Source organism: Lissotriton vulgaris, chromosome 1_1 (assembly GCF_964263255.1).
Source record: "Lissotriton vulgaris chromosome 1_1, aLisVul1.2, whole genome shotgun sequence".
NCBI lineage: Eukaryota > Metazoa > Chordata > Amphibia > Caudata > Salamandridae > Lissotriton > Lissotriton vulgaris.
This window is the reverse complement of record NC_141685.1, coordinates 1,089,080,319-1,089,103,937: the sequence shown is the minus strand read 5'-3', so window position 1 is coordinate 1,089,103,937 and position 23,619 is coordinate 1,089,080,319. Positions and strand designations below refer to the sequence as shown.

Below are 23,619 nucleotides of genomic sequence, written 5' to 3'. Positions count from 1 at the left end.
CTCTGCCCAAAGGTACCAGTGAGTACCCACAGTGTATTTGCCCAAAAAGCAGCCGTCCTTTCCCCTGTACCCACCCTGCGTGTGTACCACTGAACACGGCGCTGTAGTGACTCTGCCCACTAATCCACTTCTACACAATAAATACTCACACGGCTGAGCCAATGCCCACTAGGTTCCCACTCTCCATCTCCTGTACCCATTAAGAACCGTTCTGTGCGGCTCCTGCACCCACGAACTACCCTCCTTGCACTGCCTACGCACTAAATATCTTCCTTGTGAATCACGCACGCGACAAACATCCCCCCGCGGCCGACGTACAGAGTAATCACTCCACCCAAGGGCTCCACTGCCAGGAATCAATCCGCCCTGAAGCCTCTGTGCCACAAGGACCCTCCCTGCCGCGCCCGGGCCCAGGAACTGTCAATGCGACAGCCTTACACCTGCGGCCTCTGTGCTCTCTCTCAGTACCCTCCAGCCACTTCTGGATCAAGGAAGGAATCCTAGGCCGCGGCTCCACAAACACCAGGGCCCCCCGCAGCTCCGTACCTGGCAAGGTCCGATCCTCCGAGGCCCTCGAGCCGCAGACTCGGCCATGCGCGGCCGGCAGGAAGGAGGCCCTTTCCTGTCCTCCCATGGCAGGCCCGGCTGACACACATCCTGGTTCTGCTCACAGGCAATATTTGTTCATGGAGGGCTTAAACCAGCGGGCCCCGCCCGGCCACGGGAGCGGCTTCTCTCCACACAACAGAGGTGTGTTCAGGGGCCAGGCACACACCTACGCAGAGACCTCCCTCCCCTCTGCTTCCAGGCATATGTATAATTTATGGAGGGCTCCTCTCTGCTACTATATCCAAGCAAGAGGTTTCCTCGAGCCGCCTATGGGCGTACGATTTCTACAAGGTTTCTATCCACATAAACAGACACACATTATATAAACAGACTCTGTAGTCATGGTTAGGTTTCATAGGAAAAAAAAAATTTCTTAATTTTTGTGCCGTTTGACAAATGTAATGTTATGTGGATTTGTATAGCGCTGTGTATCACCCAGTAGGGTATCCAGGCGCTGAAGCAGGATTGACAAGGACAGCGCCCTGGTGGAAGGGAAATACAATTTGATGCTTGGGGGGGGTCGTTGCGGTGTAAGAGAAAGATGGGAGGAGGGCATGGCCAAGGTTGATGGGGTGCTAACAATTATACTGAGGTACATTAATGACGGATTACAAAGTCTTTAACGATTGAAGACCAAGTGGGATGGACGAGCTGCTGTTTGTGTGACATTGTCAGGCTTCTCCTGCTGCACCCCTCTGGACATTGGCGGCCCGGGCCTGGGCCCACCTCGCCCATGGCCGGCCGTGTGCATAGGCATGGGCCTGAGAGTGTAGTGAGTCAGCCTCGGAGAATTAGTTGAAGGGACAAATCTTCAGCTTCATGCGGAATTCAAGAAGGGAGGAAGCAGCCCTGATGTGCAAAGGGAGGTCATTCCAGGTTTTGGGGCAATGTGAGAGAATGACAGCCCTCCCGTTCTGCTTTTGCGGATAAGGGGTGAGCGTGTGCGCGAGTGACAGTGAGGCTGAGCACATGTATCTGGTGGGCTGGTAGAAGCAAAGCTAGTTGTTAAGGTATGTTGGTCCTGTGTTATGCAGTGCCTTGAATGGGTGCCTGAGGAGTTTGACTTGGCATCGTTTATGTATAAGGAGACCGTGTAGATCTCCGAGAGGTGATGTAGGTGAGTCGTGGGAGGTCAATGAGGAGTCTTGCGGCATTCTGTTTGGTCAGGAGCCGAAGGAGGAAGTGATTGGATATTCCAGAGCAAAGTGTGTTGCCGAAGCCTAGTCTGCTTGTGAGATGATCCATTTGAAGATCTTGTGAAGCATGCAGAGTATATGGAAACAGGAGGAGCCGACTGCGTTGACCTGTGCATGATCTCTTCTGCAGAAAACATTGACGATTGACGCCATGGGACTTGCAAAACCCTAAGATAATACAGGGCCTCCGGGCAGGCACCAAGGTCTATTTTGCTGAAAATATGGGCTCCGTACAGTCAGGGGTGACCTTATGGGAAGCCTATAAGGCGGTGCTCCAGGACAGGGCCCAAAGTAGGATATCATGGGAGAAGCGGAAAGCCCAAGAGGACTTATGCACGCTGGAAACTAACTAGAACTTGAACGGCAACACTTGATAGCTAGGGACCCACAGGTGCTTCGGCGTCTGCTAGACACCCAACAGCAGTACAGGGACCTGGCCACCAACGAGGCAAAAGCGCAGGCACTTGCGACCCTGTACGATGGGGGGGGACAAGTCTGGTAAGCTCATGGCCTGGCTGAGTCGTAGGGAGAGGGATGCTCGATGGGTAGAGGGAGTGACCGATAGCCAAGGGCAGCTGCAGAATACGGATACTCAAATTGCCCAGGCGTTTGCAGCCTATTCTAGACTTTTATACGGCCAGAGATTTGGGTGGCCCGGAAGAGATGGCGGCCTATTTGTCTGAGATTCACACCCCAGTCTTAACTGATGACGACAATAAGACCCTCGAGGCCGATATAACGGTCGCCGAATTGAGGGAGGCAATGGCCAGGCGCCGACCGGGGAAGACTCCAGGTCCAAAATGGGCTCCCCGCAGAATTTTTAAAGAAAGGAGCAGACCTGTTAATGCCTCATCTTTTGGCGCTCTACAGAGACGCGACCCAGGATGGCATCCTCCCGCCTGACCTCAGGATGGCCACTATTGTGCCAATATATAAACAAGGCAGACCACCTGACTCCTCCGAGTCTTATAGACCGATATCCCTCCTCAACGTGGAGACTAAGCTCCTGGCTACGGTTTTGGCCCTCCGACTACGTCAGGTGATTTCTGGATTGGTGCATCAAGACCAAACGGTATTCTTGCCGGACAGGGCGACAAGGCAGAATCTCCGGCGTACCCATAACTGACTCATGGAGGGGAGGCAGAGGGAATACCCACATATGTTCCTCTCCTTAGACGCAGAGAAGGCGTTTGACGCGGTTCACTGGCCCTTTCTTGGAGGCGACACTGATCAAGTTCGGGGTCGGCCCCAATTTTAGACGGTGGGGGAGTCTTTTATATAGGGACCCCAGAGCACGGGTTAGAGTAAATGGAGTATTTTCGGGGGATTTCCCAGTTAGGAGGCGGACCCGTCAGGGATGCTCCCTATCCCCATTGTTATTCGCCCTCACGGTCAAAATAGTTGCCTGTGCAATCCGTCATGCGGAAGAGGTGCATGGCTTCCGTATCACGCAGGTAGACCTACAGGAGGAGAAGATCTTGCTGTATGCAGACGATATCCTCCTGTACGTGACGCAGCCGGCGACCACTGTACCAGCGCGGTTTGACCTTCTATACAAGTATGGCTCCTTTCCTGGCTACAAAATAAACAGGCATAAATCAATTTTATATTGTCGGCGCATAGAGGAAGACTGGCCTCCAATGCCTGGGGCCCTACAGGTTACCCAGTCAGGGTTTAAATACCAGGGGATCTGACAACCAACAAACAACTCTCTTATCAAAACAATGTACTCAGAGTGATTAAGAACTTTGCGGAAGACGCCCACCGGTGGAGGTCCCTTACGCTCCTGGGCCAAGCGGCAATGTTCAAAATGATTACATTGCCCCGCTTCTTGAATGCCCTGCAGAACAAATATTTCCCCTTGCCTAGGCAGACATTCCAGTCGATAAACCCAGAGCTGCGGGCCCTTTTAAGGCTCGGAAAGCAACACAGGATAGCCCTTGCTATGCTCCAACGGAATCAATATAATGGGGGGGGAATCTCCCTACCCGATATAGAGGCCTACTATTGGGCCGAACATCTTGCACCAATAAATGAATGGCTCCATGCGCCTGCTGATCACCCGACCTATAGACTAGAAAGGGCCACCATGGAGCGCCGCACCAGCCTGCACTATTTATACGGGGGCGTTGGGAAGCGACGGCTATTGCCGGCCACACAAATCACCATAGACGTATGGGACAGGGCGACGAAGATGATGGGGTGGACATACAAACCGACCAAGCAGACACTGATATGGTCATGCACGTGGCTGAGAGAGCTGCACAAACTCACAGGATTTGGAGGGTGGGATGCCATAGGGATCTCAGCGCTGGGGGACGTAATGGCAAGGGGAGAGCTTAAGACATACGAATCTTTAAGGGCGGAGTATGGCTTGACCCCAGCGCAGTTCTTTAAATACGCGCAGCTACAAGACGCCTGGAAGGCGGAGGCGACCCTTGCTCCCCCCCCCCCCCCCCCCCTTGCCAGAATACGATCCGTTGGAGGGCCGCCTGCTACAAAACCATGTTCCCAAAAAATTGGTGTCGCTGACATATAAAACGTTAAATAATAATGCACAAGATGGCCTGGGGAAACTGAGGGCAGTTTGGGAGCAGGATGTGGGCGACCTGGACACAGTAGACTGGAACACGGCACTGATGCACCCTAGAGAAGTGGCGATCAAAACCCAACTACGTCTTATACAGTATAAAATATTGCATAGGGTCCATAATGATAGGGCCAGAATGCACCGCATGGGCAGAGCTAGCGATCCCTGCTGTCTGCGATGCAAGCACCCACAGGGAACCTTCTTCCACACTTCATGGGAATGCCCTACTATTAACACTTACTGGACGTGTATCCTGGGAGAGTTGAGCAAAATTCTGGAGGTGACACTCCCCCTTGACCCCAAGTTTGTGTTGCTGGGAATATCGACTGAGGTGGATCTGAATCGCCCACACCTGATTTTTGCCCTACTGGCCTTAGTGGTGGCGAAAAGAGATTTGGCACGAGCATGGGGAGCACCGTCACCCCCCTAGGGTGGGAGAATTGAGATGGGGAAGGGATTTATACATGGCGGCTAAGAGGGTGACTTACAAAGCTAGAGACTGACCTCTGAAGTTTCGCAAGATATGGGGGAAATGGAAGAAATACCATGGTTTGGATGCGGGCTTGGGGAGTGATTGACATGCTCATAACCACGCTGATTGAGATGCAGTCCCTTGTAAATGGCTTGTTAGCTATGAGAATAGGACTTGCGGGGCCTCCCTGGAAGACCCGAACATGTGATGAGCTGCCGCTTGGTGGAACAGGGACAGACAATGTTAAACTGCTGTTCGGGATAATGTTGGGATGGGGGAGGGGGCGGGGGGTGTTGGACTTTGGCCCTTAGGACAGGTTCACCCCTAGACTTTTTGCGTGAAATGGTGACCTGGCAATGATGATTTTAGGGATTCTGCGCACTTTCACTGTGTCCCAGTGGAAAGTGCGTGCGCACTCTGAGTGCATGTGCTGAGCTAGGCCTGCCCGCCCATAGGAATGCATGGGGAATGTATGTGTCCCTGGTAGTTCCTGATGCGTGGGGTGTACAGGCTTGAGTCTGGTATGTGTGAACTCGTGAGAGTGAATGCTGCGAGATGGTGTATGCAGCATGTATGTGTCTAGTAGGGAAGCGCCATTTCTAGACATGGCTGTACATGTGCTGTGAGGGTGCTGGCGTGTGATTGGCTGGAGCTGGCTGGCATGCCAGGCTCCAGGAAGTCTGGATGGGTCTGCCCCGGTGGTGAGTGGGAGATTAGCATGAGTGATGTGTGGGAGGAGTGTACCTGTGTCCTGGAGGGGCTGGGTTTTCCCCACACAATGCTGGCTCCGCCCCCCTGTGGTGCGTCTAATGACCCAAGCCCTGCCAGTGAATAGAGAGGGTGGTTGAGGTAAACAGAGTACTCAAGAACCAGCTGCGACTGGTTCCGCCCCCACTCTGCACCCTCAGACAAAGGAATGCACTGTATAAAAATGGGGCTGTGTCCCCACTGAAGTTGTTCTCTTCCAGGATCCTGAGGGGGCTGTTGCTGCTGCTGCTGGGCCAGAGGACCGCCACTTGGGGTGTCTCCCTGCCTGGAGACCCAGTGTGCTGGCTCTGGGCCCAGCCTTGCCCCCCTGGAAGGACTTGTGCTGGACTCTGTTGTCCCTAGCGCTGGTGAGCGCTTCCTGAATTTCCTAGCGCCTGGGAGTGCTTCGTTTTGCTTATAGCGCTGAGCGCGCTTTATTGCGACCCCCTAGCGCTTGGGAGCGCTGTCGTTTTCGGCCGGTGCCCACCCGGCGTGTGCCCGCTTGATTGGCCGATTTTGAAGTCCCCTGGCGAGTGCCCACCTCGCCAGGGACCTGGCCGCCATAACGAGTGCCACCTCGTTTTGTTTATTGAAGAAGCCGGAGCCCACCCGGCATTGCCCAGAATCGTGAAGTCTCCCTCGGGCCGCCGCTCTGCCTACGGCGACCCGGAAGTCCCGCCTCCATTCCCCTCAGCGCCGCGCTGCTATTGGTTGCAGCGTGACCCGGAAGCCAGGCAAAGCCCGGGAAGACGGGGGCGGGCCTGCTCGTGCTCCGGGCTCCACGGAGAAGGGAAGCCCAGAGCAGAAGGGAAGCGTGCTGGTTCTCCCCCCCGCGGGGCTCTCCCGAGGAAGAGAGCCCCGCCCGCTGCCACTACCAGCACCCGGCCCCCAGAAGCAGGACCGGGTGGAGAAGAGACCGCCACCGAGAGGAGCTGCCTCGTGAGTCCCGGTGAGTGGGGCTTCGCCTTGGGGGCATTGGTGTCTCGAGAGTCCGCGGAGTGGGACTCCAACAAAGAGGGGCAGTCTTTCTTTGAGCCACGAGGGCTCCAGAAGGGGGCATAGTTTGTTTTGAGCCTTGAAGGCTCCACCAGTGGCCGCATTTTTACAGAGTCCAAGGGGCTCTTGGGGCATTTGTTCTACAGAGCCTGCGAGGCTCCACAGCACCCAAGGGCATTGTTGGTTCTAGAGCCCTGAGAGAGGCTCAAAGGTGCCACGTTCGTGTTTAAGAGCCCAGAGAGGCTCAAGGGGGCATTTATTCATTTCGAGTCCCCAAAGGGGGGACGCCAACGTTGGTGCCACAATTGTTTAGAGCCCTGAGAGGCTCAGGGGGACAGTGTAATCATTCAGAGCCTGAGAGGCTCCAACGTTGTCCCCACCAGCATTGCTCCCCAGTTGCCCAGCACTTTGTGGGCAGCTGCCACGTTTAGGCCCCTGACTTTGGGACACAGGGACTGCCACAGGTGGTGGCTAATGTGGATTTTGCGCTATTGTGTCTCCTTCCTTACACCTCTGAATGGGTAGTTTATTCATCATGTGTGTTGTTGCTTTTACACCTCTGAATGTATTGTGATGCATCATGTGTTTCCTTCCTTAGACCCCTACAGGTATTGTAATACTTAGGTGGTTGTTTTCTCCCTAGTACAGGTGGTGCTAGCAGAGCCCAGGTCCCTAGTGTAATCTCCTAAAATAGTGAGGGTTGCATAGGTGGTGCTCACCTGGTACCAGTAGTGACTGGTTGTATGTTATTTTTGTGCTACAATTTTACATTCTAAGTGCTATTTCTAAAAAGTGTTACTTCTAAAAGTGCTGATTCCTGACAGTGGTCCAGGTGGCCCTGTCTTGTAAATATCCCCTGTAAATTCTACCCGTGCCCCTGGCACATTGTAAAGTGTGTGTTCTATCTAAATGTGTTTTATTGTAATACAAAGGCTATTTTTTATATAACCTTGTGTGGAGTTTCCTTTGTGGTGGGCCTTGGGTGTTGTTGCTGGGGTGCGTGCGCAAATACTTAACTCATATCGCCTCCAAGTTTAGCCTTGCTGCTCGCGCCACGTTACCTAGAGGGCGAGTAGGGGTTATCTTGGCGTGTAACTCCCTTGCCCTGACACTTAGAACTGGCGATCCCTGACTGACCTCGACGCGAGTCTTGGCCGGCCAGGGTCCCGGTTCTAACATTGGCGGCAAGCGGTGAGGATGAGAATTTGTGTTTGCGCTGTACCACAGTGGCGACAGGCCACACTACAAAACTCTGCATTTTAGATGACCACATTTTAGGGGATTATTGTTTTTTGAAGTTCCATTATTTTCTTCTCCTGAAGGTATCATTGTGCAATTGTGTCAAGTACATTTGTTCCCCTGCCCCGCGCCCAGAGTTTGGTACCTGTGTCACGTGTGGTCAGGTTGAGGAATCAGGGGTGGTAGAAACTGCCTTACCAGTCCGAGGGGGGGGTTGTGTGTGAATGAATGGTGTGTGGCACTAGGCAAGTGAGTGTGAGTTCTCTGGGAGAGAGAGCTTGCTGAACCTTTGCGAATTGTGTACTCCTGTGTTAGCTCAGGCCCCTAGGTTCCCTGTGTAATCTTTTCACCAGAACGTCCGCCAAAATGGAACCAGTTTTTGATTTCTGTGATCTGTTTGGATACAGTATGGGAGAGTTGGTAAGGTTCTGTGGAGAGAGAGGCATAGGAGTGGATGAGTCAGATACTCAGTCTGAACTTAGGAGCAGCCTGATCCTATGGCAAAAGGGTCAGTGGGATCTTGCGCGCAGTGAGGAAAGGGCCCGGGTCTCACACCATGAGGGTGGTGGGTCTGTGGGGAGCCCTGAAGATTCAGAAGAGGAGGAAGAAGATGATAGCACAGGGATGCCAGCAGATAGTGAGGACCCCATAGATAGGGAGTCCCTTGCTGGGTCCAGTGTAGGAGGCAGCGCCTCATCCCTTTCCCTGTCCCCAGAGGAGCTGGAAGATAGGAGGAGAGAAAGGGAGCACCAGCTGGCTTTAGAAAAGCTCAGGTTGGAGCATGCCCAGGCTATGGCACAGCTGGGTGTTAGAAAGCAACAGCTGGAGGTTAAGAAGCAACAGCTAGAGACTGAGAGGGTCTTAGCGCAGGAGGAGGCTGAGAGGGCCTCCACCAGAGGCAAAGTAGCTCTGGAGGGTGGACTATCCCCTGCGCGCAGTGTTGCTTGTCTGGATTCTCCAGGGAGGGTTGAGTCCAGTGGTGGCAGCTACATAGATTTCAGTGTAGGAAATCCCACTCCCAGTTCCCCGAGTATGGTTCCTGTTTCCCCAGAGGAGGAGAATAGGTTGAGGTTTAGGAACCTTAGGAAACCGTCTCACCAGTCTTGGGTAGATTTTGAGGATGACTGTTGTGGAGCCCTGTGTGATTGGGTACGGGAGCCCACGAAATGTGATTGGGACCTATTGTTTGATATGTTTCTCAGAGAGCAGTTGCTCAGTGTTGTTTATCCAGGATTGCGCCAACACCTAGTAGGGTGTGGATTGTCTGAACCATACGATCTTGCAGAGGAAGCAGACCGCTGGGAGAGGGCCAGAGGTTCTTTAGAGTCCCTAGTGAGTGAGTCCAACAGTAGTGGTATAGGTATCTTCCAGCCCAGCGTGGTGGAAGAGGCTCAGTGTAGCCCAGCTAGGTCCCAGTATAGTGAGAAGGGTGGAGGGGCTGACTACCTGGCTCAGTGGAGCAGGAGTCAGTGGGTGGCTGAGAGCCCCCAGAGGCCCAAAGCCCTGTCTCAGAACTTGGGTGGTTTCTTGAGGGAACACCAGGTTGGGGACCTAGGCTGTCCTGTTAGTACACTTGAGGAGGATCTCCTAGTGAGTAGAGGACCTGGAGCGTCTGTAACCAGAGCTCCTGTGGTTCTAGAGTCCGGCAGTGCTACTCCAGGAGGGAGTGCACAGAAGTCCGAAGTGAGGAGTGATTGGGGGATGAGTTTCCCAGTGGATGCACCAGTGGACCAGAGACTAGCCAGTTGGGCTAGATCTTCTTGGGGGGACCCGGGTGGCGCCACTTCTGTGCTGGGGGATCTTTGCGCACTGTCAGGTGGACAGGAGGCGGGAGATCTGCGCCAGGCAGACAGTCACACGACACATGGGTCATGTGTCAGCCTCAGGGGGATTGCGTGTGAGTCCCCAGAAGTCCTGGAGTGCCAGGCAATTATTCCGCCAAAGGTTTTAGACCGGAGGTTGGGAGGCCAGGTTCAGGTTCAGCCTGACCTGAAGGGTAGGACGACTGTAACCAGTGTCCTGACCGGTTCTTCCAGAGGAACTTCTCCAGTTGGGAGAGGGCAGACCTCTGGAAGGGGGTGCAGAGGGTGGGAGAGCCCACCTCTGACCCCGGTGCAACCTGAGGGGTTAAACCCTGGGTTGGAATGGCGTGCTAGGTGTACCCCTCGCCGGAGGAGGAGGAACCCTAGAAGAAGAGGTAGGGGGAGGAGAGCCTTCCCTGAGACTCCTGGTCCGCCTGAGGTTGTAGACCCTAGGCTGGAGAACCAGTGGCAGTCTAGTCCTGTCTTGCAGACAGGAAGAGTGGAAAATGGCCGCTATGTGCCAGGGGTTACTACCCCCCACTCTGTGAATAGGCAAGGACCGGTGGCACCTGGGTGGCCCAGGGCCTGGTCCTGGCCGCGGACAGCTTGGGAGTACCAGTGGGGTAGCCCAGTTGGTCCAGACAGTGTGTTGAGAAGGAATCCCATGGGTTCACTGTGGCATAGAACAGGAGGGTGTCCCTGCAGTTGCGGGCCCGCGTCCGTGTTCTATCGCCCCAAGCAGGGAAGTCCATCACGGTGGTGATTGTTCTACCCTGCGTTTTGGCTGGAAGGGGGTTGTGTTGGACTTTGGCCCTTAGGACAGGTTCACCCCTAGACTTTTTGCGTGAAATGGTGACCTGGCAATGATGATTTTAGGGATTCTGCGCACTTTCACTGTGTCCCAGTGGAAAGTGCGTGCGCACTCTGAGTGCATGTGCTGAGCTAGGCCTGCCCGCCCATAGGAATGCATGGGGAATGTATGTGTCCCTGGTAGTTCCTGATGCGTGGGGTGTACAGGCTTGAGTCTGGTATGTGTGAACTCGTGAGAGTGAATGCTGCGAGATGGTGTATGCAGCATGTATGTGTCTAGTAGGGAAGCGCCATTTCTAGACATGGCTGTACATGTGCTGTGAGGGTGCTGGCGTGTGATTGGCTGGAGCTGGCTGGCATGCCAGGCTCCAGGAAGTCTGGATGGGTCTGCCCCGGTGGTGAGTGGGAGATTAGCATGAGTGATGTGTGGGAGGAGTGTACCTGTGTCCTGGAGGGGCTGGGTTTTCCCCACACAATGCTGGCTCCGCCCCCCTGTGGTGCGTCTAATGACCCAAGCCCTGCCAGTGAATAGAGAGGGTGGTTGAGGTAAACAGAGTACTCAAGAACCAGCTGCGACTGGTTCCGCCCCCACTCTGCACCCTCAGACAAAGGAATGCACTGTATAAAAATGGGGCTGTGTCCCCACTGAAGTTGTTCTCTTCCAGGATCCTGAGGGGGCTGTTGCTGCTGCTGCTGGGCCAGAGGACCGCCACTTGGGGTGTCTCCCTGCCTGGAGACCCAGTGTGCTGGCTCTGGGCCCAGCCTTGCCCCCCTGGAAGGACTTGTGCTGGACTCTGTTGTCCCTAGCGCTGGTGAGCGCTTCCTGAATTTCCTAGCGCCTGGGAGTGCTTCGTTTTGCTTATAGCGCTGAGCGCGCTTTATTGCGACCCCCTAGCGCTTGGGAGCGCTGTCGTTTTCGGCCGGTGCCCACCCGGCGTGTGCCCGCTTGATTGGCCGATTTTGAAGTCCCCTGGCGAGTGCCCACCTCGCCAGGGACCTGGCCGCCATAACGAGTGCCACCTCGTTTTGTTTATTGAAGAAGCCGGAGCCCACCCGGCATTGCCCAGAATCGTGAAGTCTCCCTCGGGCCGCCGCTCTGCCTACGGCGACCCGGAAGTCCCGCCTCCATTCCCCTCAGCGCCGCGCTGCTATTGGTTGCAGCGTGACCCGGAAGCCAGGCAAAGCCCGGGAAGACGGGGGCGGGCCTGCTCGTGCTCCGGGCTCCACGGAGAAGGGAAGCCCAGAGCAGAAGGGAAGCGTGCTGGTTCTCCCCCCCGCGGGGCTCTCCCGAGGAAGAGAGCCCCGCCCGCTGCCACTACCAGCACCCGGCCCCCAGAAGCAGGACCGGGTGGAGAAGAGACCGCCACCGAGAGGAGCTGCCTCGTGAGTCCCGGTGAGTGGGGCTTCGCCTTGGGGGCATTGGTGTCTCGAGAGTCCGCGGAGTGGGACTCCAACAAAGAGGGGCAGTCTTTCTTTGAGCCACGAGGGCTCCAGAAGGGGGCATAGTTTGTTTTGAGCCTTGAAGGCTCCACCAGTGGCCGCATTTTTACAGAGTCCAAGGGGCTCTTGGGGCATTTGTTCTACAGAGCCTGCGAGGCTCCACAGCACCCAAGGGCATTGTTGGTTCTAGAGCCCTGAGAGAGGCTCAAAGGTGCCACGTTCGTGTTTAAGAGCCCAGAGAGGCTCAAGGGGGCATTTATTCATTTCGAGTCCCCAAAGGGGGGACGCCAACGTTGGTGCCACAATTGTTTAGAGCCCTGAGAGGCTCAGGGGGACAGTGTAATCATTCAGAGCCTGAGAGGCTCCAACGTTGTCCCCACCAGCATTGCTCCCCAGTTGCCCAGCACTTTGTGGGCAGCTGCCACGTTTAGGCCCCTGACTTTGGGACACAGGGACTGCCACAGGTGGTGGCTAATGTGGATTTTGCGCTATTGTGTCTCCTTCCTTACACCTCTGAATGGGTAGTTTATTCATCATGTGTGTTGTTGCTTTTACACCTCTGAATGTATTGTGATGCATCATGTGTTTCCTTCCTTAGACCCCTACAGGTATTGTAATACTTAGGTGGTTGTTTTCTCCCTAGTACAGGTGGTGCTAGCAGAGCCCAGGTCCCTAGTGTAATCTCCTAAAATAGTGAGGGTTGCATAGGTGGTGCTCACCTGGTACCAGTAGTGACTGGTTGTATGTTATTTTTGTGCTACAATTTTACATTCTAAGTGCTATTTCTAAAAAGTGTTACTTCTAAAAGTGCTGATTCCTGACAGTGGTCCAGGTGGCCCTGTCTTGTAAATATCCCCTGTAAATTCTACCCGTGCCCCTGGCACATTGTAAAGTGTGTGTTCTATCTAAATGTGTTTTATTGTAATACAAAGGCTATTTTTTATATAACCTTGTGTGGAGTTTCCTTTGTGGTGGGCCTTGGGTGTTGTTGCTGGGGTGCGTGCGCAAATACTTAACTCATATCGCCTCCAAGTTTAGCCTTGCTGCTCGCGCCACGTTACCTAGAGGGCGAGTAGGGGTTATCTTGGCGTGTAACTCCCTTGCCCTGACACTTAGAACTGGCGATCCCTGACTGACCTCGACGCGAGTCTTGGCCGGCCAGGGTCCCGGTTCTAACAGGGGGGATGCTTGGTGGTGTGGAAAATTTACTTTGATTTGCCAATAATGCCTATGTTGATTCAAAATGCCCCAAAAAGTTTAAAACAAAAAAAATAATCAATGTTCAATCAAGGTCGTCATTGAAATAGTTATCATAATTGTTGTTAACAAGAGAGAATCACTACATCCATAGTACATGCTTAGCAGAACTATGTCTGACTATTCACTTCACATTTGAATATAGGGGTGTAAATAATATCTACAGCATGTTGATCAAAAAGCCTATTCATTCCCAGAATCCTGTATTACTCATTTAATCAGACAGTAAGAGATACCAACAGAAGAGTTATCACAGTAATTGAGTCTACATTCAAGTACCGCATCAACCACACCGGAGGAGGCATCGCCATCGTCCACAGGAACACCATCCGCATCACGACCAACACCGACGACACCCTCGCAACCGCCGAGCACCTACACTTTCAGGTCCACATCAACCCCAAGACCACCCTCAGAGGCACCCTCATCTACAGACCCCCGGGACAACGCACACAATTCAGCGAAGACATCGCCGACTTCATCAGCCCGCACGCCCTCTGCTCCGCTGACTACATCCTCCTAGGGGACCTCAACTTCCACCTGGAGAACAACAACGACCGCAACACCACCACCCTGCTGGACAACCTGGCCAACCTGGGACTCAAGCACCTGGTGACCACCCCCACCCACTACGCCGGACACACACTCGACCCCGTCTTCTCATCCAGCAAGGACATCGCCTTCAGCCACGCCGCCGGACTCCACTGGACGGACCACAGCTGCGTCCACTTCAGCTTCGGTAGGACCACGATCCACCACCACCAGCAACAGGTTGCACGCAGGAGCTGGAACAAGATCAGAGCCGACCAGCTCACGACCTCCCTGAACATGAACCCTACCACCAGCACAACGAACCCTAGCCAGGCGGCCACCAACCTCACGAAGTGGATCAGCGACTGCGCAGACGAGCTCGCTCCCCTGAGGACCCCACCCAGCAGACCCGGTAGCAAGAAAGCCCCATGGTTCACCGACGAACTCAAGAGCTCCAAGAAGAACTGCCGAGCCCTCGAGAGAACCTGGCGCAGAGACCCAACACCGGACAACATGACTGCCCTCAAGCTCGCCACCCGAAAACACCACCAACTCATCCACGCCACCAAGAAAACTGCATTCAAGGAACGACTGGACAACAACGCACACAACAGCAAGGAACTCTTCAACATCGTCAAAGAGCTCTCCAACCCCAACGCCGGAAACAACGACATCACCCCTTCGCAAGACCTCTGCAACTCCCTCGCCTCCTACTTCCACAACAAGATCGCGGACATACACAACAGCTTCAGCTCTCAACCGACGAACGCCACGATCGAACCACCGCCCCCCACCACCACCCTCCGTGCCTGGACTCCGATCAGCACCCAAGACACCGTCCGCACGATGAACTCCATCCACTCCGGATCTCCGACCGACCCCTGCCCTCACCACGTCTTCAACAAGGCCGACGCTGTCATCGCACCCCACCTGCGGGACATCATCAACACCTCCTTCGACACCGCCACCTTCCCGGAGAGCTGGAAGCACGCCGAACTCAGCGCCCTACTCAAGAAGCCATCGGCCGACCCGACCGATCTCAAGAACTACCGCCCATCTCGCTGCTCCCGTTTCCTGCAAAAGTCATCGAGAAGACCGTCAACAAGCAGCTGGCCGCCTTCCTCGAGACGAACGGCGCCCTCGACCCCTCGCAGTCTGGCTTCCGGGCCAACCACAGCACCGAGACCGCCCTGATCGCAGCCACCGATGACATCCGAGCTCTGCTCGACAACGGAGATACAGCGGCCCTCATCCTCCTAGACCTCTCCGCGGCCTTCGACACTGTCTGCCACCGTACCTTAGTACAGCGCCTCAGCAACGTCGGAGTCCGGGAGAAGGCACTGGAGTGGATCATCTCCTTCCTCGCCGGAAGGACACAGAGAGTCCGCCTCCCTCCGTTCAGATCTGAAGCCACCGAAGTCATCTGCGGCGTCCCTCAAGGCTCCTCGCTCAGTCCAACCCTCTTCAACGTCTACATGAGCCCCCTCGCAGACATCGCACGCCAGCACAACCTCAACATCAACTCCTACGCCGACGACACCCAGCTGATCCTCTCCCTCACCAACGACCCCGCCACCGCCAGAGCCAACCTTCACGAAGGGATGAAAGAGGTAGCCGAATGGATGAAGAACAGCCGCCTGAAACTGAACTCAAACAAGACGGAAGTCTTCATCTTGGGATCCTCACCCGCCGCTTGGGACGACTCCTGGTGGCCCCCCACCCTAGGCAGCGCACCCAAACCAACAGACCACGCACGCAACCTGGGCTTCATCCTGGACTCCTCCCTCTCCATGACCAGACAAGTCAACGCCGTCTCCTCGTCGTGCTTCAACATACTGCGCATGCTACGTAAGATCTTCCGGTGGATCCCCACCGAGACCAGGAAGACGGTCACCCAGGCCCTCGTCAGCAGCCGTCTGGACTACGGCAACTCCCTCTACGCCAGAACCACCGCCAAACTCCAGAAGAGACTCCAGCGGATCCAGAACGCCTCAGCGCGACTCATCCTGGACATCCCCCGTTGCAGCCACATCTCCGGACACCTGAGAGACTTGCACTGGCTCCCCGTCAGCAAGAGAATCACCTTACATCTCCTCACCCACGCACACAAAGCCCTACACAACCAAGGCCCAGGATACCTCAACAGCCGCCTCAACTTCTACGCTCCCAAACGCCAGCTTCGATCGACCAGCCACGCCCTCGCCGCCGTCCCCCACATCCGAAGAGCCACCACAGGGGGACGGTCCTTCTCCTACCTCGCCGCCAAGACATGGAACTCCCTCCCCACCCACCTCCGCCTGACCCAGGACCACCTCGCCTTCAGGAATCAACTCAAGACCTGGCTGTTCGAGCAGTTGCGGACCCCCTCCCCCAGCGCCTTGAGACCCTCTGGGTGAGTAGCGCCCTATATAAATGCGATGATTGATTGATTGAAGTAAACTCATAGTTCAGGTATAAAGTCCCAAAACATTCAATCAAGTACCGATCTGTATGTCAAATGACAATTTTATGGAATAATAATCACACAGATAGTTGTGGGTACCAACATGTCACACTGTACGTTCCAAGCATTTAAATGACATGCTACCTCATGTCTAGATGGCGATACATGGACCGGGCATCTGAATCTTGAATGCTGCTGGGTCAAATGCTCACGTCCAACTGGCATAGAGAATTGAAGAACTGTGACGTCAACAGGCGTTACACGTTCAATGACCATAACACCTGAAACTGCTACTGAAAGAATCCATAATTTTATTGTCTTGTAATTGCCTTTATGTAACGCTTACTATCCCTGATGAGGCACTAAAGCACTGTACTCCAGGTATCATGCTGCTCCGGGAGCCCGAGGTTAGTTGTCAGTGCAGTGCTATTAGTTATTGTTGGCTATTAGAATTAGTCTTGTGCTCTCAAGCAAACAATCCATGTGTGTACTTCAGTTTCTTTGTGGTAGATTAAATTAATAAGAGTGAGTCTTGATCATTGGTGGGAGAGCATATGAGCTCATGCAGATTGTTGGTGGGATTAAAAGACACACTAGAGGAGATTATACCCCTGCACTTTAACAATACCTAATTTTTAAAAGAAGGAGAAGTTGTGCTCTTGTAAATGAATTATGAACAATTTGCAGCAATACAATAATAAAGATTAAGGCAAACATGCAAGTGACTTAGAGTAGGTTGGGCTCAGAAAGAAGTATGCAGAGGATGGAAGGGAAGGAGAGCGGTTTTGCTGAACTCCCTCCCATTTATTGTTACTGATGAAAACCCCTTAACAATGTATATGTTATTGACTTTACTTATATCGTGTTCTTAGGGTAGCAGAGGTCCATAAACTCCACAGTAACCTAAATGTGTTTTTAAGTTTACGCTTATTTTTAAGAATTTATTTTATTTTTTCCCTTGCAAAATGTAAGGCTGCTTTTAACCTCTGTAAATTATAGCTGGTAAACGAAGTGCAAAGAAAACAAGCACTGGCGTTGCCAATAGGTTTCGCATTTGGAAAGTTGGAGCTATTGGTTTTGTAAATTACATTTTATATTTATATATGGTTATTGACAATGCCAATAACGATATATAAATATAAAATGTCATTTACAAAACCAATAGCTCCAATTTTCCAAATGCGAAACCTATTGGCAACGCCAGTGCTTGTTAATGCTTGTTTCAGCTCTCTCCAAGAGTGCATGTTGTCTCCCTTCCTCCGCCTAGCGCTATGTTCCTCTCTCCCATATATGCCTTTACCGAGGGCAATGTACGCATGAAGGTCTGTAAATGTACAAAAATGAAACACTTTCAGTTTTGAAAATTTCTCACCTACTGTGATTCGTGTGCCAAGGATGTCTTAGTGTTACATAAACAGCCCCTCTCTGCTAACCCTTCACAGACTGCGGTGCCCCCTGGGCCCACCTCATGTAATGAAGAAATACCCTCCCCCTCTTTCAAATGAGCCAGGGTGAGGCTGTAAGCCGGTCACTTTAGGCTGCAGAAGTGGCACTACCAGAAGCCCCCCGCCACACACGAGAGCACCCTGGTATTCTCACAGCGGGATGTTATTTGTCACAGAGAACACGGCTCCATGCTGGCGCCGCTCGGATAACAATCCGCAGTGACAGCACTAAAAGCGTTGTGTGTGTTTGTGCTGGGAGGCGGCGGGCTGGGGGGGGGGGGGGGGGGGGAGGAGTGTTTCACCAGTGGATTGCTGGGGAAGCTTTAGTAAGCACAGTAAATGGGAGGCATCTCGCAGAGAGCGCACATCAGCCATCTCAAAATGAAGACACGACCAGGAGGAAGCAGCTTTAATGAAACTTTAAACTGGCAGCAGCAAATGCGTCTCAAAGCACACAAAACACGCTGCATTCTAAACAAATAATTTTAAAAAAACATATTGCCAACCGATGAAATAAAGGAAGCAAAAAAAAAGATGAAGCACTGTGTCCGGAGGAGTGTTTCACCAGTGGACGGCTGGGGAAGCTTCAGTAAGCGCAAAAGTGAAAGCATTTTGCTTGCGCTTGGAGATGAATGCCAAAGAAAAACAAGCCGAGCCAGAGAAATGAAAGGAGCCTCAGCCATTGTTAAAGATAAACGCGTGGCAGGCGGATTAGGGAGACGCGCGGAGGGAAGCCGGATGGGGGCGGGAGAGCCTGGTGGAGGGCGGGAATGAGAGCGAGGGGAGGAGAAGTGTGGCAGGCGGATTAGGGAGATGTGCGTGCTTGTGTGGTCACGTGACCCGCTTTTGTGGTCACGTGACTCACATGCACTGTGAAAAAACCGCAGTGGTTTGACGAGTCGATGGAGCACTTGAATTCTCGCCTATTACATTCGCAAGCGAATGATAATAGGCGAAACCTAAAAAACTGTACAAAACCTTGCTGCATGTTAATAAAGGAAGCCACACTCAAAGGATGACTAGTTTCTACATGGTACCAAGAACCCCAGAGAGATATGATCTTATAATGGATGGGTTTACCTAGAGTAAGATTTCTCCGGCTCATTATAGGGTCTGGGCTTTGTGAACGGATACCCTAGGGAAACTAGGGAACACTTATATATATTGCAGATCGGTATTGCTGATCAGAAAAGATGCAGTATACTGAATACCCCTGCCCCATACGTTCAAGGTATGAGGAAGTCCCTTGGTGAAAAAACTCTGCCGTCTTACATTGGAATGGCCTCTGCTGAAGGATTTGAAATCTAATGGAATGAGTGAAACCTGACCATTCAACTAATAAAAAACTCTGTTTATAAGACAGAAAATACTAAATAGAAAGTATTCTGTTTAGACATAGTATAGGAATTAGAACAAAAAGAGAAATAATGATAATAGCCCCACTATATCCATTCAAATGGATCAGATGAAGTTGCAGATTTCTAACTTGCTTCAATGACACACTTAAAACCCCACTATAACCCACACACACCCTACTATTACAAGCCTACAACTTTTCCTTCATGCACACCTACAATTCTTCTACAACCAAGTGACCACGACAATACCTCTACAATACATGCCTGTCCTCTACAACACACCTGCAACCCTTGCGTACCCCCCCTACATTGCGATCTACAACTCCTCTCTAATGTCCCTCCAAATTCTCTAGAATAATCGCTTCACCGTACATTTACTACAATTCATCTGAAAAAACCTGTATGAGGCACATCTAAAAGCCCCTTTAAAATGTAAATGTAAATTGATACTTGTATAGCGCACTACTCACCCGCAAGGGTCTCAAGGCGCTTGTACGAATACCGCTGTGGAACCCATCCTGGCTTTCCCTGTGAGGCGTCCACTCCTGGGCACCCCCAAGGTGGAGGACAGGCATCCTTAGCGTTGTGGGGGCCGTTGTGGAGATTAAGCAAGCTATTGCCCAGAGTTGCAGAGTGGGACTTCATGATTGGAATAGGCACCGAGGCGAGAATTATCAGGTCCGTTGAATTTTGAGCACAAGACCCGCCGAGGCGGGGAGTTGAACCCTGGTCCCTGGCTAGACCTCTGCATCAGGGTCTGCCGCTCTAATCATTGAGCCACAATACCTTATTTACAATCTCTTAACAACACACCTACAACAACCCTGATGCAACCCTTTTCAGGTCCAGGTACACCTTTCAGCACCCCCTGAATAAATTACCAACAACATCACCATGCTACATTCGGGTAGTGTAGGTTGGATGCAGGCCTGGCCTTTGGACCCTCCACAGGCAGCCAAGCAGTTTGTGCATGGCCTTCAGCTGCGTGCAACAGCGGCTGACAGCAGGGCCTGACCTACAGCCAGGTCAGAGCCCAACCTGCCATGGGTGGGTAACTCCTACTGCGCATCGCCTTAGACAAGTGCAGCAGGATTTTTACCCAACGCTGCACCGCAGTCTAACGCCCACTACCCAAGGTCTATGGCTTTGCGTAGAAGGGGTTGGCAGCATGGCCAGACCTATGGCAAAGCCTTGTACACCACCCTGCATGAGTGTCCAATCAGGGATGCACATAACCTTTGACCCAATTCGCAATTGACCTAACTCATCAATATTCATGAGACCGGTTGCAATTTGCAATCCATTGGAAATCGCAAAAAACACAAGGACGGTGGCCTGCTGGGGACAGGAGACCACCATGTCTGTGTTTACTTTTAAATAAAGCAAAACTTTTTTAAAATGCAACCCGTTTACCTTAGAGGAAAATGGGATGAGTTTCAAAAAGAAAAATTAAAGTTTCAGTTTCATTTTTTAAGAGTCGGCAGTGGTCCGTGGGAACACTGGCTGAAGTTAAAAAAAACTTTTTCGCAACCATTCACAGAGGGGAAGGGGTCCCCTTGCAACTGGTTCACAACCTACTTGAAGTAGGCAGTAAACTGCAAAAGATTTGCGACCGCATTAATGTCGTAAAACATTCATACATCTTCCTGTGACTCGCTATTAGGAAGGGACGCCCTTGACATGCCCCTTCCTAATACCCATTTGCAAACCCTGTAATCGGTTACCGACTCGCAAAATAGGGTTAGTAAAAAGCTATTTAGCAGTGGCAATTGCCTGATTCTACGTTTGCAACCACTAAAACCTTTTGTACATGTGGTCCCAAATTCTTTCAAACGTTTTTTTCATAAATACCGCTGCAACAGACATTTTTCTGTCACAGGCAATCAGTCTACAGCAGCTTTATGAATCTGCAATGGGCGGAAGACAAAGCTCCCTATTCCAATGGTGTGACTATGTTTTGTTAATTAGATTCGCAAATCCCCCATGGACTCCCAAATCTTTAAAGGGTCCGAAGATTAACTGTCGAAATATCTCTAAAATGTAACCTCTTCATACCCAGACAAACACTTTTTAAAAGCTAATTTCGCAAAAACGACTGAAAATGATTTCACCAAACAAAGCAAATGCACATCCTTAAGTACCTTTTTACATACATGCCAAGTTTAGTGTAATTCAGATCAACTGCTTTTTCTGTATCAAGGAGCAGAGACCTACTACAGCTAAAATAAAAAAAAATCGCTTTTGGGATTCCCCCCTCCCCCCAGTTTTTTGGCCCCCGCTCAATGGATCTGTATAAAAATTGCCATAGAGAACCACAGCGGATAAACTCTTTTTGGGGAAGATTCATCAGATTTGTCCAAGAGCCCAAAAAATTATTAGCAAATTGAAAAAGGCCTTTTCAAAGGAAAGTCTGAACTGAACGATAACTGCACAAGTGCTATAGTCACGTGTGTAATATATAAATGGTCTTGCTGTGTTCCTACATACCTGTCTAAGGACCTTCTCAGTGCTCCTATACAATTATATAGGGTCACCTCCATGCTCATAACGTAGCCATCTTTGTGCTTCTGAAGACATCTGTTGACTTTGCTCTTATAAACAAGCATTTTTAATGCAATAGGTCTCACATTTAAGAGTGTTTGAGCTACCTGCATTGTAAATGACAATACCTTTTATTTGTGTTGTTGTTAAAACCGATAAATAAAAGGCATTGTCATTAAAAAATGACAATAGCTTAAACTCTCACAAATGCGAGACCTATTGCATTGCAAATGCGTTCGTTCGGCACCCATGCTATAAAGAGAATTGTTAGGTGAGAGCGTGTCCTTCCTGCAACAGCAGGCAGGGCAAAGCTACTTGACAAAATAGTGCCCGGAGGCTGTAATTAAAGCCTACTGAGTAACAATCAACGTAACAGAGGGTGTCCTCATGGGATGTTACAAAAGGAGACAAAGTGGTACTATGGAGGGACTAGTAAGCCTACAGACCAATGAAAAGCCACAGTTTACAATGGATAGTGACACAAGCCAATGAAAAATATGGGTAGAGCTTCAAGTCCATACCTGAATACAGCATGCCTCGCAGAACAGCACTTGTGCTGCCCAGGCTCGACCTAAAAAAATCTCCTGTAATATACAAGATCTCCTCAGTGCCTATATAAACATGAATACCTAAACAAGAGTGCAGGGATAGTTCAGACACCTCCCCTGATTGTTATGTGTAGCAAGCGCTCCAAGACCACGTAATGAGAAAAACACATTTGGGGAAGTGAAATCAGATGCAGGATCAAGGCAGGACTGGGGAGTGAAGCAGGGCAGGTGATTGCATTATGATGCACTGAGAGCCAACTGCTGTTCCACCAGTGGCTTACCTGTCCCACCACCCGTAACTAAGCTCTAGCATTCTAGGCCTTTTGGGACAGCACTAACCAGGAGAGACTTGGCACAAAAGGCTGTGTGTTTGGCCCCTTGAGTGCTGCTTGCCAGATCTACTGCAGCTCATTTCGCTTGCTTGTCCCTTTGCTAGTTTTCTACATTCCCATTAACTCTGCTATGAAGAATCAACAAGGCGCTCTGAGGCACCTGTTACAGTTGGTCTGCAAAGCCTAAAACTCAAAGGGCGGACACTGTGCGTATCATTTTTGGCACCAGAACATTGCAGTGCTTCTGTTGTAAGAGCTGTCAGAATTAACAGCTTTCTTGGTGTCCCAAGACTGCTAAATGGCCTTAGGAACTCACCACATAGTAGTCAGATAACCTCTAGAGTAACCACTATAAAACAGTGTAGGAAAGTGGATGGTTATGCAGTTAGGCTAGTTAGGCTTCACTATGCAATGTTCTCAAAATATCCTAAACAGGTCCTTTGGATTCACACTAATAAATCCCTAGGTCACTTCTGGTAGTGTGGCACAGAACAGTCAGGCTTTACTAGAGTAACATGTGTTAAGCATTTCAGAGTATCAACATGGACGATAAATAATTGACACGACTCGAAAGAAATCTGACACCAATTTATAAAAAATAAAGCACATGCTTATATAAATGTTGGACACCCAAACGAATAAATTAGTGCATTTCAATCTTGCAAAACAATTACGTTGGAGTCAGTGGGAAACTACACTCTTGCAAATCGGTCACTTACTGGTCAAGGTCAGTGTAAACCACTGGACTGTAATGTGATGTGGGTTCCAGGACTTGGCTCAGTCAGTTTGTTTTTACCTGGCTCATAGGGCCCAGTTGCAGGGTAGGCCTGGCTGTCCCTGGTGCTGAAGAACAGGAGTCGCAGTTGCTGATTTTGCTGCGAAGACAGTATTGAGGAAGGGGGTGCAAAATCTCAACAACGGGGTCACAGAGACGTCAGGTTGAAGATGCTGCACGATTCCCCAGAGGCACAGGTAGCACAAAGGTAGCGGTAGCTGGACTAGCCACCAACAAGCCTTGGCAGTGGCAAGTCCAGCCTTCGGTAACTTCGATGTCCTGAATTCCAAGGGAAAATGGTAGTCGCCTGAAACTTGCTGGAGGTCAGGACTACGTTTCCCACAATGCACTAGACCATTACTTTTGGGTGATTCCCTCGGCAAACCTGATGGCCAGTGATTCTTTGTACTTAGGTGTGGTTTGGTCTGCAGGGGACTAGTAACTCAAATCAAAGGGTGTTCTGGAGTTGCGTTTACTTGCAGAGAGGC

At 51.5% G+C, this 23,619-nt stretch overlaps 1 protein-coding gene across 3 annotated transcripts in view; it reads right to left on the bottom strand.

Annotated features, from left to right (window-relative positions):
- SGSM3 (small G protein signaling modulator 3) overlaps nucleotides 1-23,619 on the bottom strand; it is a 288,821-nt gene that overhangs the window by 212,550 nt on the left and 52,652 nt on the right. The window contains exon 1 of one of the 3 annotated variants that reach the window (XM_086963473.1): nucleotides 547-685. The exons of the other annotated variants lie outside the window; for them this stretch is intronic. The gene's annotated coding sequence lies outside the window, so the exon portion shown is untranslated. Of the gene's footprint in view, nucleotides 1-546; nucleotides 686-23,619 lie in introns of those variants that run through there. 3 annotated transcript variants of the gene reach the window in all.